The sequence below is a fragment of the Manis pentadactyla genome, chromosome 7 (genome assembly GCF_030020395.1).
Source record: "Manis pentadactyla isolate mManPen7 chromosome 7, mManPen7.hap1, whole genome shotgun sequence".
NCBI classification, from domain to species: Eukaryota; Metazoa; Chordata; class Mammalia; order Pholidota; family Manidae; genus Manis; species Manis pentadactyla.
The window spans coordinates 39,779,481-39,796,789 of NC_080025.1; the positions used below are offsets into that span (position 1 = coordinate 39,779,481).

At 44.6% G+C, this 17,309-nt stretch overlaps 1 pseudogene; it reads right to left on the bottom strand.

Moving 5' to 3' along the window:
• Nucleotides 1–8,616: 8,616 nt before the first annotated feature.
• LOC130684345 (septin-10-like) lies at nt 8,617–14,849 on the bottom strand (annotated as a pseudogene).
• Nucleotides 14,850–17,309: the final 2,460 nt, after the last annotated feature.

The window sequence follows — 17,309 nt, forward strand, 5'->3', positions numbered from 1 at the left end:
GAATGTTAAAGGTGATTAACTGGAAACAGGACTGGTTACATCAATCTAAGATAGTCTGGGGATTTAAGAAGGTTTATAAAAGCATGTTGCATATATTTTAAACAATTGAAGATCAGGTCATTAAGATCAGAAATGTGTGATGCCATTTACTTGGACCTCTTGATAAACACATAGTCAGTGCTGGTGGGCCTGGATGCTATGACTCAGCAGAGCCGTTCAGTAAAACATATGGAAAACAGGCTGGAGGTATGGCAATGCAGAGAGCCAGGAAACAAAGGGGAACAAAGGTCACGCTAACAGGTCTTGTGACTGCCTTTTCATTGATATACATGATATTGAGGGGCAGGTTTTACATGCCGACCAAACTATGGCGACTACTGTCATGTACACCCCAAATTAAATAGGAAAGACTCCCCAAAACATAAAATGTAACATCTTAAATCTATAAAATTAAGACCTTCCTAAGACATCGGGCTACCGTGAGCTACAGAAGCTTTACCAAATAACTCACAGAGGAAGCACCAAGAGAAGAGAAGTCCTGCAGCGCCTGATCGGGAAACCCCACCCTACTAGCCTTCCCGCCTCAGCGGCAGCACTGACACCCTCTTCCCCAGCTACTTGTCCTCTGCACGCATCCCGCAGCCCCTGCTCCCTCCCCAGTCGGCAACCTGGTTTAAACTGAAGAACCTCCTCTTCCGGTTTTCCGTTCTTCACTGAAGTGAGCAGACGCCTCCCAAACTGAACAAATGCTCAAAACATGGAGGTTCTGGGAAATCTTTGATTCTGACCACCCACCATCTGTCTACTTCCTTTTGATAATATTATCCTGATTCTCTCCCTCATGGGATATACTCTGACGGGGCAATTACTTCAGTTCATGGCCACCCCTAGCCAGGACATGGGTTCATGCCCTAAAATGGGACTCCTGGGCGCCCCTTCCTGGGCTAGAAATTGTTGAGTGGTTTCAGTTCATTCACTCCACTGCCAGCACTAAAGTAAAACTGGTTTCTACCTGTTCTAAGCCTTCCTTCTGAACTCTTTTAAGTCCTGGCCTATGCAGTCTCCCAGCCACGGCCCTTGTTTTAGAGGGAGCGGCCTTCATCACTTTCAAAGAAGCACCTCGACTGCACTGCACCGCATGCTCCCACAGCGGGCACCGGTGCCCAGCTCCAGCACGGCTGGCCTCTCTTCTCATGAGACCTTCTTTGGCCTCCAAGGCTGGCGCTCCTGTACTTCCTCGTTCCTCTGCTCAAAACTTCTCGGTCTCTTCTACCTGCTTCTCCTGGTGACAAATAATAGAGAAGCTCAAGGCTGTCTCCAAGGCACTATTCTTTGCAGATGTAATTCTCTCTCCGGGCGATCTCATTATTACTAAATATGTTCAATTAACCACCTCAATGCCTGGCTCTTAAGATTATTCCTTTGGCCCGGCCCTCTTCCTTGAACTCCAGATATGTATCCAAAATGCCTACAAACCCTGACACCTTGAGCTTTGGAGGAAACTGAAAGCCAACAGGACCCACACTGAGTTTATGATCTGTAGATACCCCAGTGTAGATACCCAGCAGTTAACCTCACTGTAATTTAGTTCCTGCTTAAACTTAATCTATAGCTGAAACTAATCTAAGAGAGAAAAACAATAGGTGCTGCCTTGGAATCTGGTGCGAGTCATGAGCGGTGTGACAGGGACTGCAAACAGCTCTCAGGATCCTTTCCAAGGCAAACCCGTATGAGGAGCACAGTGTGAGACTCACGTGGCCGATGACTTGACAACACGTAAGAGAAACTTTTAAGAGGTGATTAGCTTGCAATTGTTTAGCTTGATGAAAAAACTCATCCTATAATCATTAATCAATGCCTGTCTTTTTACTTGTTGTAACTTAATAAAAGCGCAGGGGAACGCTGACTTGTTGCTTAGTCTCCAAGGTAGTCTAAGCTCTCTGCATTAAACGTCATTCCTACTCAGTTCCTCATTTTCACGGTCCCCAACTGCAACAATGATCCCCATTATATCATGGCTGCTGCCCCCACCAAAAGCTAGCCCCTTCCAGAGCTACCTGCCTTGAGGAATGGTACAACCATCCACCTAGCCAATGAATCCATAAATCTAGGAGACAAGAATGCTTCTAGCATCTTCTGTCATCGCCTGTTTCTGTTACCTTATCATATCCAAACAATCACTAAGTTCTTCCAAGTCCATCTTCTAGATCCCTCCCAAACACATACAGTTCTGTTTTCATGGCTATTACCTTAGTCCAGGCAATACTCTCCTAATGGTCTCCCCTAAGCCTCTTTAATATCTTCTTTACTTTGCAGCTGAGTGATTTTTCAAATGCAGATGTAACACAACTCCTTCAACTGCCCTGTCTTTGAACAGGATGAAGATCAGAACCTCAGCGGGTACCTCGGGTGTGACTCCTGCCTACGTTTCTCTCAGTCCTTATGCCACCCACACCTGCTCTCCAGCTACTCATCTTTGGGGCCTTGAAAACATCACTCCCTCTCCGTCTTGAAGGTCTCTGCATATGTCTTGCTGTTTTTCCCTTGTTATTCTGGTTCAAAACAGTAAATGCCTCAAAGAAGTCTTCCCTAGTTTCCCAGATCAAATCAGCATACCCTTCCCCCAGTACACACTCTGTCTCCTTCAGTGCACATTTCACAATCGTAATTTATTATGCAATTAGATGTTTGATTTCAGCCTCCCCTATGGGAATGTAAACTCCACGAGAGCCAGGGCTGTAAGACCTTATGAGTACTACATCCCCAGCACTTTGTCCACAGCCTGGCAAACAGTAGACACTTTAAATATACTTATGATTTTACACAGGAATATTTACAACAGTAATTTCTGTTTTAACTTCCCTCTAAGCTCCAGATTCATTTATGTAACAACTTTCTCAAACACTTCACCTGAACATTTAACAAGCAATTTAAATTTAAATTGACCCCTTCCAAGTCTGGCCCCTATTAATAAACATCACCACCATTCACCCAGGTTTTCGGGTCAAAAGCTGTGACTGAAGTCATCCTGACTCCTCCCTTTCCTTCACATCCCATATCTAAACCATCAATGAGTCCTAGTAACTTTTGCCTTCAAATAACCTACCCTAGGTTATGCTCTGACCATCTCTATCACTACCACCCTAGTCCAAGCCTATCTTCTCATGCCTGAACCACTACAATAGCCTCCTTATCTGTTCTTCTCACTTCTACTTTTGATCCCCACCATACCTATTCTCCACATAGGGCCAAAGTGCCTTCCTCCCACCTCTGCCCCCCAAATTCTACAAAGCAAGGCCTTTGCTTAACCCCACCATGCCTGTACATCTTGTGACTGGCATCTGCTGAGTGACAGAGTGAGGATTTTAACTTAAATGTGGGTCCTGAGGCTCCACCCTGAAATTCGGAACCCGCAGCTCTCCATTATCCACAGGTGACTGCTGACTGACCCGTGAGGCGGCCTGAACCTGCTTCTCACAGTGTATAAAGGCTGGCCCACTTGCTCTCACCTAGGGTTGTGTCATGTAACAAACATGACTGACCCTCAGACTTGGAAGAATGAAGCAAAGCCTCCTTCCTCTGGGAAACACTGGTAAAGCCAACTCTAGATGATTTATCTTCAACACAGACAATAACCATTTTACCAGAATTGTCCCATAACCAGAAGCAGAGCATGCCTTAACTCATGAGGAGGGGCTAAGGAAATAATTCTCAATTTACTATGTTACCAGAGCTGAAACACTAATTAAATCCACAGACTGAAAAAATTGAGAATGCAACTTCATCTATCATTGAATCTTTCCACACGTCATATGCAATTGTAGCATCTGTTTAATGCCCCCTCCCTCCTTGCATTTACTCTGATGCAAATACTAACGGCCAGGGAAATGCCTGAAATGAACATAACGATATGGAAAAGGAATCCTTCATTTCATAAGAGTTTCAAATAATGTTTGTGTATGAATATAGTAATTTATCCTCCATTTGCCCCATGGTCCCAAGCACATAAACTGGTGAGAATTATTCCTGGGCTTGCCTGGGGCTTGCCTGGGTTTACCCCGCCTTATCTCTAAACATCCCGACCCTCCCCCAAGGCAACAGGCCGAGAGGATAGCCACAATAAAAGGCACCACGCTGCTGCCCTCCCTCTCTCTGTCTGTCTCTACTGCTCTCTGTCTTTGTGTGTCTGTCTGTCTCGCTGCTGTCTCTGTCTCTGTGTCTCTGTCTGTCTCTCTGCTGCCCTCTCTCTTTGTCTCTGTCTCTCTGTCCCGCTGTTCTCTCTGCTGCTCCCTCTCTCTCTCTCTCTCTGTCTCTCTCCACCCCCCTCTGGGGCAGCCACTATCTCTTTCAGATAATAAAATCTCTTGCGTGGGCCTGTGTCTCCTGAGTCATTCTGGGTAAGGCGGGTCACGGCGAGATACCCTTTCAGTTTGTCTTCAGGATCTCATGCTTTTCCCCGTGCAAAAACTGTTCTGGAATGCTACATCAAGTCAAATTTGATTTAGTTAGGGATTAGAGTTTCACATTTACACATCTTAATAAAAAAAGTCAGGAATGTAGCAGCATATAGTATTACCAAGCAAGTTTATAATAACATTTTATGCTCTGATCGCTGAGCAAGAAGTTTATCAGGTTCTAAAATTCTTGTAGCTCCACTACAAAATGTTAGGAAACAATCCAATCTCTGCCTGCCTGCAAGTACTTTCATTCCCCTTTACAAGATATTTTCCTAAATTTAAAGCATTCCAAAACTCATCACTGTGGGTAAAACTGTAGTATTTCCAGAATATCTCACCTGGCTTTAGTACATCTGCATATCAATAGGCATTCAGAGGTGGAAAGAAGTATGGCTTTAGTGAATTTGCATCATTCCTCAGGGGTGGAGAGAAGTTCATCTCCATATCTATGGGTGATTACCTGGGAAGTGGAGGTTTTTCTGTACCTGAGAGGTGAAGGGGAGGCCGGCTGCTGCGGCTGGAGCAGGAAAGAGGGAAGGGTCCAGACTGTAGTTTGTAAGCACTAAACGGGTTTTAAACTTTATTTCTCCCTTTGACTGATTTTGGTTTTTAGAGGTATTTTGCCCTGGGATTTCCTCTTCCCCGGACTTACATATGGTGCAGTCTGCAGGATTCCTCTGAACCCAAAATCTGTCCTAATGGGTGCGACCTTTGGGAGGGCCACCCCTAGAAATGATGGGGAGAAGTGGCGCTTGCACCAAGGGAAGTATGATTACACTTGTGTGGTTATGAGGCACCACCATTGCTGCTGGCCACATCGACCCCGGCCCATGGCCCGAGCCTAAGGCTACTGCTTCTGTCACTGCTGCTGCTCCTGCTGCCAGCTGGAGCCTGGTCACAACCATGGAAAGGAGCAGAGGTCCGGGTCACCTTGCTAGAGAAGCAACTGGCTCCTGTCTACCACACCTTGCTGGCTATGGAGCCCATTGCCGGAACAGTTCCGACCAAGGTAATAACTACCTATCCCATCACAGGGTGGGTGCAAGACTGAACCCAAAGGCCAGGGAGTGACGTGGCACAGACACCTACCATATATCATGTGACTGGCCACTTGTTTTTGGCATCCCCAGGGAATGATGAAGCAGATACACTGGCCCAGGTGCGCTGGCTAGAAAGAATGCCTGCCTCTGATGTGGCCCAATGGCAACATCAGCATTTGTTGCATGCGGGGCAAAAGACAATGTGGGCCCATTGGTGGGGCTTGCCATTGACCTTTGAAGAAGTTAGCCAAGCCCAGAAGGAGTGCCCTGCATGTTGTGCTGATCAGCAAACCACCAAGAGGGGCCTAGAGCATCTTTTTGCAGCCTATGGCTGGTCGCCAGTGATTGAGAGTGATCAAGGTACCCACTTTATTGGATGTGAAAGGGCAAGCTCCCAGATTCTATTTCAGCCAATCGGGACCTGGATCCTATTTCAGCCAATCAGAGCTTGGTCTCTCTCCTCTCCAGTCAGCAAGGAGCCCACCCACCACCCTTAGACCCTGCCAATTGACCAGAGCCACCACCTATCACCCCACCAACTACTCCTAGATCCAGCCAATGAGCCAGAGCCACGACCATCACCCCACCAACTGCCCTAGAACCCCATAAAACCTTTGTAGTATTGAAACTCACTCTCTTTTCTCTGGCATCTTGCCACTGCGTTGGTGTAGATGAGAGATTGAGCTCAAGCTAGCTCGAACAAAGGCTCTTTGCTTTTGCATCGGTGTTGGCTCCTTGGTAGTCTTCTGGGATTCACAACTTTGGGCACAACAGATATGCATTGCAAGGATGGGTGCAGCAATTAGGAACAAAATGGACATGGCCCTGGACATTTTGACACATGGACCAGAGATGGCTGGCTCTTCTGGCACCTTGGGGAAAAGCCTGGAAGCTGGCCTCCTGGCTATTCCTGGAATAACAGCAAAGTGGCCCCCAAAATCACGGTTATTTGCTTCTACAGTCCTTGTGTCCTGGATGCGCCCCCCTGGCTGCAGCTGCTGTGTAATAGCCGGAATGGACGAGCTTTGGACTTAATCTGCATGGGACTTTGAACCTAGCTGAATCCTCTGGCTTGAGAATTACCATGATTATATTGCTGTTGTCAAGAAAAAAATGCTTAAAGAAAGGTCTGACTTTGTCTAATATTCGGTAGAAGTTTTGTGAGTAATCTAGCATGGTTGTTAGAATGAGTAAAAAAGTGTTGAAACATATTTTGTGCTTAGTGAGAGATTGTGCTGTAAAGTATATTTACTTAATCTGCATAGGCTGAATCCTCTGGCTTGAGGATTATCATGATTTTATTGCTGTTGCTATTGTATGTTATTAGATTGGTCGGAAGAGGGGGATCGAGTAAATTGTAAGGCGAGATTTCTGGAGGGGTGGCTTGTGGGTAAACTTGTAATATTTCCAGAATATCTCACCTGGCTTTAGTACATCTGCATATCAACAGGCATTCAGAGGTGGAAAGAAGTATGGCTTTAGTGCATTTGCATTATTCCTCAGGGGTGGAGGGAAGTTCATCCCCATATCAATGGGTATAATTTGTAATCAATAAATGGGTTTTAAACTTTAAATCTCCCTTTGACTGATTTGGGTTTTTAGAGGTATTTTGCCTTTGGATTTCCTCTCCCTGGACTTACAATCCTATACATATAACTACTGGGGCAAAATCCCAGAGCAAAATACCTTTGAAACCAAAATCAGTCAAAGGGAGAAATAAAGTGGGAGAAACTCATTTATTGCTACAAGCAGTCATCCACTTCTGCTCACCCATATCTTTTGCAACCCAGCTGCAGAAGGGACCCCACCCAATCTTCCCATCCAGATATGTCCTTGCTCGCCCTTGTAATTACCTACTGCTATGGAGATGGACTGCTTCTGTCCACCTTTAGGAAACACCTATTGATACGGAGATGTGCTCATGCCAGGTAAGAGATTCTGGAAATACGCAATTTTACCCACAATACAAAACAACAGTTTTAGTTTATTTAATAGGACCACATTCCAACTTTCCTTTTAATAGAAATATACTTTTATCCTTTTCAGATAAATAAAAAGATAAAAACAAATAATGAGTTTTCCTTTAGTTACTCACTTGAGCATTGTGTAAACAGTGGGCTTTTGCCATGTGATCCCCTTCCACTTCACTCCTTGGGTAAGACGAGGACTTAGAGACCATCCAACAGCAAGGGGGCCATGGAGGAGAGATGCCCACCAGTTGCTCCTTCCTCACGGCACCACCCCGCCAACATGCATCACTGGCGGTGGGATGCTCACCTGAGCAGCTGCTTCTCTGGGTCCACATCGGCAAAGCCTCTGGCACCCAGCTTGTGGTGCCAGTCAACCGGAGTGACACCCGAGCGTCTGCTCCTGTGGGTCCTCCAGGCATGTGCACACCCCCCTCAGCTTCACAAAATGGCACTGCATCTTGTTCCCCACTGCTCGGGAGACACAGAAATCATGGCGCCACATTTAATTCCTGACATACAACCAGGATTTGCAGATCTAACCAGCAGGGGAGAACACATTTCAAACAACGTTTTTTATACATTTAGTTTAAGTATTTTAATATAAATGGAATATGAAAAATCACAAAAGGAAGAGAGGAGGAATGGAATGAGCAGTTACTGAAGGTCACTGTGTTAGGTAGTGAACAACGGCTGTACTCTTAACATTCCTTAACATAGTTTTAGTTAGCGCATTTTGTAGATAAAGTCTTAGGGAGGTTAGCAACTCCCAGAAGACCTTATCATTAAGTCTGTCTGACTAACCAATTATTTTTCAAAATATAACCAACTATTTCACAAATTTGGCAGCCTCAAGAAAGTAACACAAAGAACTGAGTTATCTTCAATTACATTAATTGTTATGTGAATGTTTAATACATATGTATGACACTGTAGGAGAGAATGAGCTTTAATATCATATCAGAAAGACCTCCTCAAAGGTTTTAAGGTTCCAAAGCATTCCAAGGGAGGCCTTGTAGGTAAGGTACCCTTCCCTCTAGTTTCCCTAGTGTTCTATGAAGAAGGTGGCTGCTGCTTCACCCCAAATATGTCTGGCCTTGAGAAACCTGGCCTTGAGAAACCTGAAAACACAGCATGTTGTACCCATGGGAAAGGAGCTAGATAAGGGCCTTGAAGGCTAGACACTTGGCCATGAAGGTCACATGCATGCATGTCTTCAACACTTCTGTAACCATGAATTAGCAGTATAGCAGTATAAAGAGTACAGCTTTATGCAGAATAAAGTGGCCTCTTTGAGCACCCTCCATGACAACTCCTGTCTTCTTTGCTCTTTGCATTGCCCCAAAACCTCAAAGGCAACCCCCTGACCCCCCATAGGCCTCCATGTTTTTAAAGAGAGAATAAAAAGGCATCTTTCTAGGGCATTAAGTATGATTCCACAAAAGTGTATTCCCACCTCACAAATGCATTACTTTAGGTGAAAGTGGGAAGAAAAGAAAATATGCTCCAAAACATTGTCATACTTTTTCCAGCTCTAGAAAATAAACATTTCCTATACTGAACTTTTGAAAAATTCAGTTTGTTTGAAGTGTTTTTGAAGAAACAAGTGAAAACATATTTGTAGCACTGTTACTTACAAATAATATTTTTCACATGTAAAACAGAATCTATTCAATTAGGAGCCCACATTCATTACAGCATCGATTTTAGCAATAGTTTCATCATCTATTGGGATCTGGTATATCTGGATGCCATTGCTGACCAATTCACTCAGGAGCTTGATCTTAAACTTCTGTAATTCAGTTTCAGAAATTGCATCTGCTTTGGGAATCACTGGTATAATGTTCACCTAGTAAGAATAAAGAAAAACAAATCTCATAATTAAGGATTTGTTTTTTAATCCTGTAGTTTGTGCTTTCAAATCCATTCAGTCTTTCACAAATTTTCTTAACCTGGGTCAGGGGATGGGCAACCTATGGTCCAGTTTACCACCTGTTGATATACATAGAGATGTGCTGGAACACAGCTGGCCCACTCACTTAACACATGGTCTACGACCGCTTTCATGCCACAGTAGCAGAGATGAAAGGTTACATGAGACCACATGGCCTGGGAAGCCTTGCCGACTCCTGACCTAGACAAGTGCTGGCTATCGTTCTTCCCAGACACCTCTATGCAATCATTCCTGCAGAAGCCACCTTGCAATAACTGCGTTTACAAAGGAGCTCTTACAATATTTCCTCTGAATAGGTTTAGGAATCTCACATTTTCTTTTCTCTTCTCAAAATCTCTTCTAGTTCTGTCATACACAAAATAAGTAAATGTAGGCAGTGAGCAGAAATGCCTGCTTAAATCACTAAGGATGTTTTATTTCTTAATCTAAACACTAGGTAATGGGGGATTGATCCCCCAGCAACACTTGGGACAGGTTAGGTCTGCAGCCTCTCACGCAGCAGGTCCCATTTTCCCGATGAATCCATTTGATCTGCCCCATGTCATCAGAGACTCTCATTCATTGGGTTGTCTAAGGAAGGAGACTTTATATATACCAATGAAAAATGTTCATGACTCACAGGAATAACTTTCTCAGCATTAACTTATTACTGGCCACAAAAGAAGAGAGGTGGGGTCATGAAGACAGACAAGCCTATAAAGCTAGTTCTGTTAGATTAATGTACCCACAAAAGAGTAATGTCTCCACTGATTTAGGGGTCTGTAGATTTTTGTTTTTTTGTTTTTTATTTAGTTTGTTTTTAGTGAAAAACTTCAGGCCAACTAGTCATATGTGTCAAGACAGTGAGGTATCAATGTAATTTTCAGAGCAAGAGTGAAAGGTAAAAATCATAATTCCTATTCTATTCTTAAATGTCTTTCTTTTTCCAATTCCACACTGATTTGCTGTGTATATTTGGATTTATTACTCTTAAACATCTCCAGATAAGATATAGATTTTTCTAAATATCCATGAAATGTGTGGCAGAAGACTTCCCAACAATTGTGGGTAAATAACTTTCATGTTAAGTTTGTCAAAACATAAAAATGTGATGCCTAGTTCTTGTTTCAATATTAAATACTTAGGTATTCAATAAATTATGCCAAGTTAATAGCTTATAATTGCTTCCACAATAAAAAACAGAATAGGGCTTTAGTGTAAGTGACTGACAATAAGCTGTTTGATTGCTGAGGCCCCCATCGCAACATCCACATGGAATGCCGTGTCACCAGCAGTCAACACAGCTGCTAGCAAAACAACAAATGAGGAACCAGGCCACTGCCACGCCTCAAGTCCCCCTTTTAGAAAGCCTGCATAGCCTGGGTACTGATCCCTGAATGGGGCCACTTCTCCCTTCTCTTGCCCTAATTCTCCCCCTGATGCTTTACATTTGCTTAGTGAAGCATAAGCTCAAGAACCCTAGACACCCCACCCTCAGATAAAGGCCAAACCCAGGTTCATGCTTGCCTCTCTCCCTTCTCCTGACCTCTGTGTGACCCTTGGGTGTGCTGTGCACCCTCCAGGATCCATGAGTAACAAATCTTATTTTCCAAAGTTCCTAGATGGTTTCTTGCTGAAGTGCATCCTGTGATCACAGTAAGAACCACAGGCCCAGCCCAGCCTTGGCACAGGCCCTAGTTGGGGGAGGATGTCTGCAGGCTCACTGTGAGTACACACAGCTGAGGTACTCCTGGAACCAGGAACACTACAAATGTGCTGGGAGGACACAGTGTGGACTGAAAGATAAATGTAACACTGATCTATCTACCTGGGAAGGAAAAGTAACAGGTGTGCCCAGGGATGGCAACCTGGCACTCAATGCATAAGATAAGGTAACTTCTGTGCCAGTATTCTTCTTTTAAGAATAAAAGACCAACTAGCAATTTAATTAATCCTCACATCTGCTGCTTGAGATAGGTATTCTTCCTAGTTTTTATTTTAGTGATGGGGAATCTGAGGCTCAGAGGGCTAAAGAGATTTACCCAAGAAAACATAGCTATTAAGTGACGGAGCCCATATTTACAACCAGTCTCTACCAACACCAGCTTCTATGACCTTTACACAAAACCATGCCATTTGGAGCTTCTGATCGGTGATGACGAAGGTGAACACTCTTGTTTTTATGCTCCTTTAATTAATATGAATTTCCACAAAAATCAGACTCAACTACAACAGTTACTGGCTAAATGGTCAGAACATCTGATCAGATGACCAGACTTTCAAATAAGCTTCATCAGGTTTTGCTAAAGCTAGGGGACCGTGCAACTAGTCAAAAATCAATCTGTGTACCAAGGCTTCACTAGCAGGCCTTCATGCTTTCCATGCTGATCTCTATATAGAAAGCAGACATGGCCAGCGTGCCTTTTTTCTGAATCCTGTCTTACAAAATTATTAGCCTGGATGATGAAACCTGCAATTGTCAAACCATCAGAGTTTACAGGAAAACTGGAGATTTTTTTTAGTATAAGACAGCAGTCTTCAGCCATCTTTTAAATAAAAAAATCTGAAGTAACATTTGCAGATTATATATTTTTATAGGTCCCTTAATTTAAGTATAGCTCATTAGCTCAGAAAATCAAAAATAGGTTCTCTTGGGATGGTTCAAAGTAAGACATCATTTACATAATACATGACAACACATCAGACCTTAATCTCTGTCAATTCTTCTCACTCAATAGTGCCACAAAGTAAAATTAGTGTCCAATAAATACTATTTTCACATCTCATCTTCCAGAAAGAATTTCTCTGGAATATAACCTAAGATAGATATGAAATACTTTCAGAATGTACAGAATAAAAGTTGTGATAGGTATACTCATCATAAAGAGATTTTAATAGTTCAAAATGAACATTAATGCATGCTGACTTTATCCCTTTTCCAAACCCACCCTGCTGTCAAGGCTCTTCATGGTTAAGAGGTCCAGGTCTTCAGAGAGTGGCTCGTGGGTGAGATGAAGTACATGCACACGTGGATGCAAGAATCATGGTAGTTAAAGAGAGTGCTTAATCTTCAGTTCCTCTTGGAGATAAGCCTCGAATGGAGCATCTATGTAGTCAACTAATGGTTGGTAGCTAAAACATAGCTATTTAAATAGTTAATACAACAAATTCATGCTACCCTAATAAGATACTTTGGTACCTGTAAGTTTGAGATCTATATTTTAACCAATTGATAAAGTTAGTATCTATCTAAACAGGTAACTTCAGAAATAAATTGCGCAGCACATGTGCACACAAAGGTGACACTTCAGAGCTATCAGGACAACCTGTGCTTTAAACTTCTTCATAGAAATGATGTTGGACTCACCCTGATTCATTCTCACAATCATTTGGACACTGGGTCCCTTCCCTTTCTCACAAAGGTTCCCACACCCCCAGGGTCCTGACTGAGGCAAGGCATCTCATTGTAACCAGACTGGACAATGCTGTCTGTGGGAGGCCATGCCTTTTCCCAGCTTCCTGGGAATGCCTGAATGTCCCAGCTCATGGTTAGGCTGGGATATTCCACAAAAACTGGGAATTCGAGTCACTCTGGGAGAATGGCCCTTGCATCAGATTCCCTTACAAATGCTTGTTCTGACTGAGAAGGAGAACCAGGACAGAGTCCAAAGACTGGAGAGCATGCTATCAACCCTAACCTCTGGGACCATGGCATTCCTGGGAGAGCCATTCAGGCCTCCCTGTGATAGTTGAGCTCAGGGATCTTACTAAGTTCCCAAATCAAAAACAATATCCCATCAGGTCACAGGCTCAAAGGGACCTTCAGCCTTTAATATCTTTGCTTATCCAACATGGACTCTTTATGCCCACTAGCTCTCCCTGCAACACCCCAATTCTGCCATAAGAAAGAGAGGCTCTTACTGTACAAGAGTTAAGGATGATAAAGGAAGCAGTAATTCCCCTTCATCCAGTGGTTCCAAATCCCTATACTTCACTGGGAACCATCCTTCCAAAGACCTCCTGTTTCAGCATCCTAAATATTGAGGATGTCTTTTTCTGTATCCCACTAAGTCCCCACTCACACTATTTTTTTGCCTTTGAATGGAATACTCTAAGTACTTCCCACTGACAATTAACCTGGACTATGTTGCTACAGGGCATGTGAGACAGCCCCCACCTATATGGACAGGCCTTCTCTCAGGATTTATAAGACTTACAACTAGAGGGCACCATCCTGTGATATATAGATGATCTCCTTATCTACTTGCCCACCCAAGCTAAGGCCCAAGAACACACCATCCAGGCCGTAAGTTTTCTGACAGAGTGTGGGTACAGAGTATTCCAATCTAAAGCCTAACTAGTACAACAAAAGGTCTCCTACTTAGGGATCCAGCTGACACCCAGCAGACAGAGCCTTTCCTCCGACCATAACCAGGGCACCACCCAGTTACAAGCGCTGGCTGCCTGTAAGCAGCACAGGGCTTTCCCAGGGCTCACGAGGTACTGTCAAATTTGGATGCCAAATTATGGCTTAATAGCCAAGCTCTTATATGACTGTTTAAAAGGAAAAGATGATCAGGAACTCCTTTTTGGGGACCTGAAAAGCAAAAATCATTACAGCACTTAAAAGATCTCCTGCTTCAGGCACCTCCTCTGGGACTGACCAGCCTTTCAAACCTTTTCACTTATATTTGCATGAAAGGGAAGGCGTGGCCCTAGGAGTAATAATCCAGACACCAGGTCCAGAACAGAGGCCCCTGGGATACTGTCTGAGATGATGCAGTGTTCTGAGGATGGCCAGGCTGCCTGAAGATTCTAGCCACTCTTGCCCTGCTTGTGGGGAGACTTGCAAGTTCACCTTGGGGCTCCCCTTCAGGCTCTCACCAACCTCAACAGGCTCCCCTATTACAGAACAAAATCCATGGCTGTATGGCAATGGGATACTCCAGTATCAGGCCCTCCTCTAGACAACCCAGAGATTGTTGTCTCTGCCTGTAATGCTTTAAACCCTGCTACTCTGCTGCTGTCTTCCAAGGAGACACTTCCACTTCATTCTTGTGAAGAAATGCTCTCCTCAGCCACTAGCCCCTGTCTGATCTGACTGACCAGCCCTTGAACAATCCTGGTGAAATTCGGTTCACCAGTGGGGGTAGTTTTATGTCAGATGGGAGGTGAGCAGCTGGATACGCCGTGGTCTCTGACTCCAGGACAAGAGAAGCCCGGTCCCTATTCCCCAGCATTTCTACCCAGGGCTGAACTTGTTGCTCTGACTAGAGCCCTTGAACCAGCTGAGCGAGTAACACAACATCCAAGTCGGCCTTCCTCATCCTCCACGCACACGCGACCCTATAGCAGGAATGAAGATTTCTAACTTCCTGAGACTCTCCCATCAGTGTCCTGACCAGATCAACCGCCTCTTGGAGACAGCCTTGCTGCCCAGATCAGTGGCCATTGTATACTGCAGAGGCCACCAAAGGGGGACACTACAGTGGCCAAAGGGAACTGAATGGCAGATGCAACTGCTGAATGGGCAGCCTTGCAGGAGCCCCTTCTGGCTGCTCCAGCACCAGATCGGAGGCCCTGCCCACTCCCACCTGCACACCAGAGGGAAGGACCTGTGTGCAGCAGAAGGGGCTTGAGCACCTGCCTCAGGAAGGATTAAAAAAGAAAATGTTCTTTTTCTTCCCCAAAACCTCCTTTGGGAAGTCTTAAAATCCTAACATGATGCTTCCCATCTAGGGATTAATGCCCTTGTCACTGTAACATCTCTGGTGTTCACAGGAAGGGACTTGCCTAAGGTCACTGACCAGGTGTAAAGCCTGCCCCACTTGTGCCCTCAGTGACCCACAAGAGGCCTGAAAGCCCTCCCCGGTCCAGGCCATTCAGTGAGCAGGGACATACATGGGAGGAAGAGTGGTAATAGAGTTTACACCAATGCCTCCCACCCAGCAGTTTAAGTACCTACTGGTGTGTGTAGACACCTTCACAGGATGGAGAGAGGTCTTCCCACTCACACTGAGAAGTCCAGGCAGACAGCAATCTGTTGCATGAGATTATTCCCAGGTTTGGCTTCCACTCTCCCTTCAGAGTGACAGTGGCCCTGTCTTCACAGCTTCCATTGTTCAGAATGTGTCTAAGGCTCTAGGAATTAGATGCCACTTACACTGCTCCTGGCAACCCCAATCCTCTGGGAAGGTGGAAGGGTCCAACCCACTCTTAAAATCAACCATAAGTAAAATCACCCAGGAGACTTCCCTTAAGTAGACAGAGGCACTCCCAATTGCCCTCCTTCTTAGGAGGTAGGGTAGCACCCAAGGCATCCTTAGCATTCAGCCTGTTTGAGGCACTGTATGGGCATCCTGTCATTTGATCAGAGATTCTCCTTGACTCAGAAGCCTTAGCTCTACATTCATGTGCAAGTTCATTAAGCCAATTCCAGCAGGCCCTAAGGGAATATGGGTTATCATGGGCACCCCCAATAAACCCAAATGACCCCTTATATCCACAAGAACCCAGGTTCTAATCAAAGTATGGAAGGATGGCTCTCTGGCCTTTCAATTACAACCAACCTGGAAGGGACCTTATCCAGTGCTCTTATCTTTTCCTACTGCTATTAAGGTGCCCAAATCACTAGCTGGATTCATCACACATGGGCCAAGCCATGGATCCCTTTTGAACCTAAGGAAAAACAGCCAGTCTAGACCTGTGACAAGTGGAAGACTTAAAGCTTCTCTTCAGAAGAAAGCAATAGTAGATAAGTACATATTTTGCTTTGCCTCTTGACTCACTGTTGAATCTGGCACATCACCATGAGGCTGCTTTTCCTCCTTTTGTAAACCTAACCAACTCTTTACCAATCATAACACTGAAACAGTAACTATGGACCAAAAATTCTCTAATCTGAACAACCCAGCTCTCGGGACAGGGGATATTAAAAATTGTTGGGTGTGACACAGACACCCTCAAGTGGCCAGTGCCCCACCACCTCCATGTATTTTGAGTCTCAGCTGTCAAACAACTCCTGCTATAATAAGCTAGTTTCCCCTTTTTACCCCCTTACCATGGCCACCCCTTTGCTCTTGTAAAACTTGTTAATGGCCTCACTGCCTGCTTATATATTGCTACCCCCAAACACAAGCCCTTCAGCTGCCAGGGTACCATAGGATTTGGAAATTGAACCAGAGAACCATCTATACTGTGCAAACTCTGGAAGCTCTATTTTAGTTAGTGGTGGTCTGCAAGCTTCACATCTTGCACTACCCTCAAACCCTACACAGGCAATAATTCTGCTACCATATGTGACCCTAAAGCTATAGTCTTCTTATGTTCCTTTGCAACAACTTCCTGCAGTGGCCACGCAGTTTGTGCTAATGCCTCACATACTATAGCCACTCAAGTCTTAGTCTCTACCTCATATATGGAATGTGCTCTCTGGGATACATGATAACTAATTTCCAAATCTTCAATGAAACAGCCATCCCTTCGTGCAGCTGCTGGGGCCTCCTGGATAATGTCTTTACTTGGGGAAGAAAAGATTTTAATACTATTTCCTGTGGGTGGGTGTCTTGACTGAGGGTTTCAGCCCTGGGCTAGTTCACTATAGATTCAGTGAGACCAAGAAATGACAACAGAACAGTCTTGGGGTAAAAGGGTTTATACCCAGCTTTATGCTCATGGCAGTAGGTCGAGCACTAAAATCATCTGCATCCAGCAGTCTGCAGGTCCATAATCCACCTCGTCTCTGCCTCCACCCAAAGCATTGGGCAGAGCTCTTTATACAGTCACTCAGTCAATGCCTATGCCTGTGGAAGCAGTAGCCTAGCAGCACGCTAGTTACATCAAGTAGGTTAGGGTGAGGTGAGGATCCTGGCCATAGGAACTTCCATTTTCTCCACAGTGGTATGTATTGAAC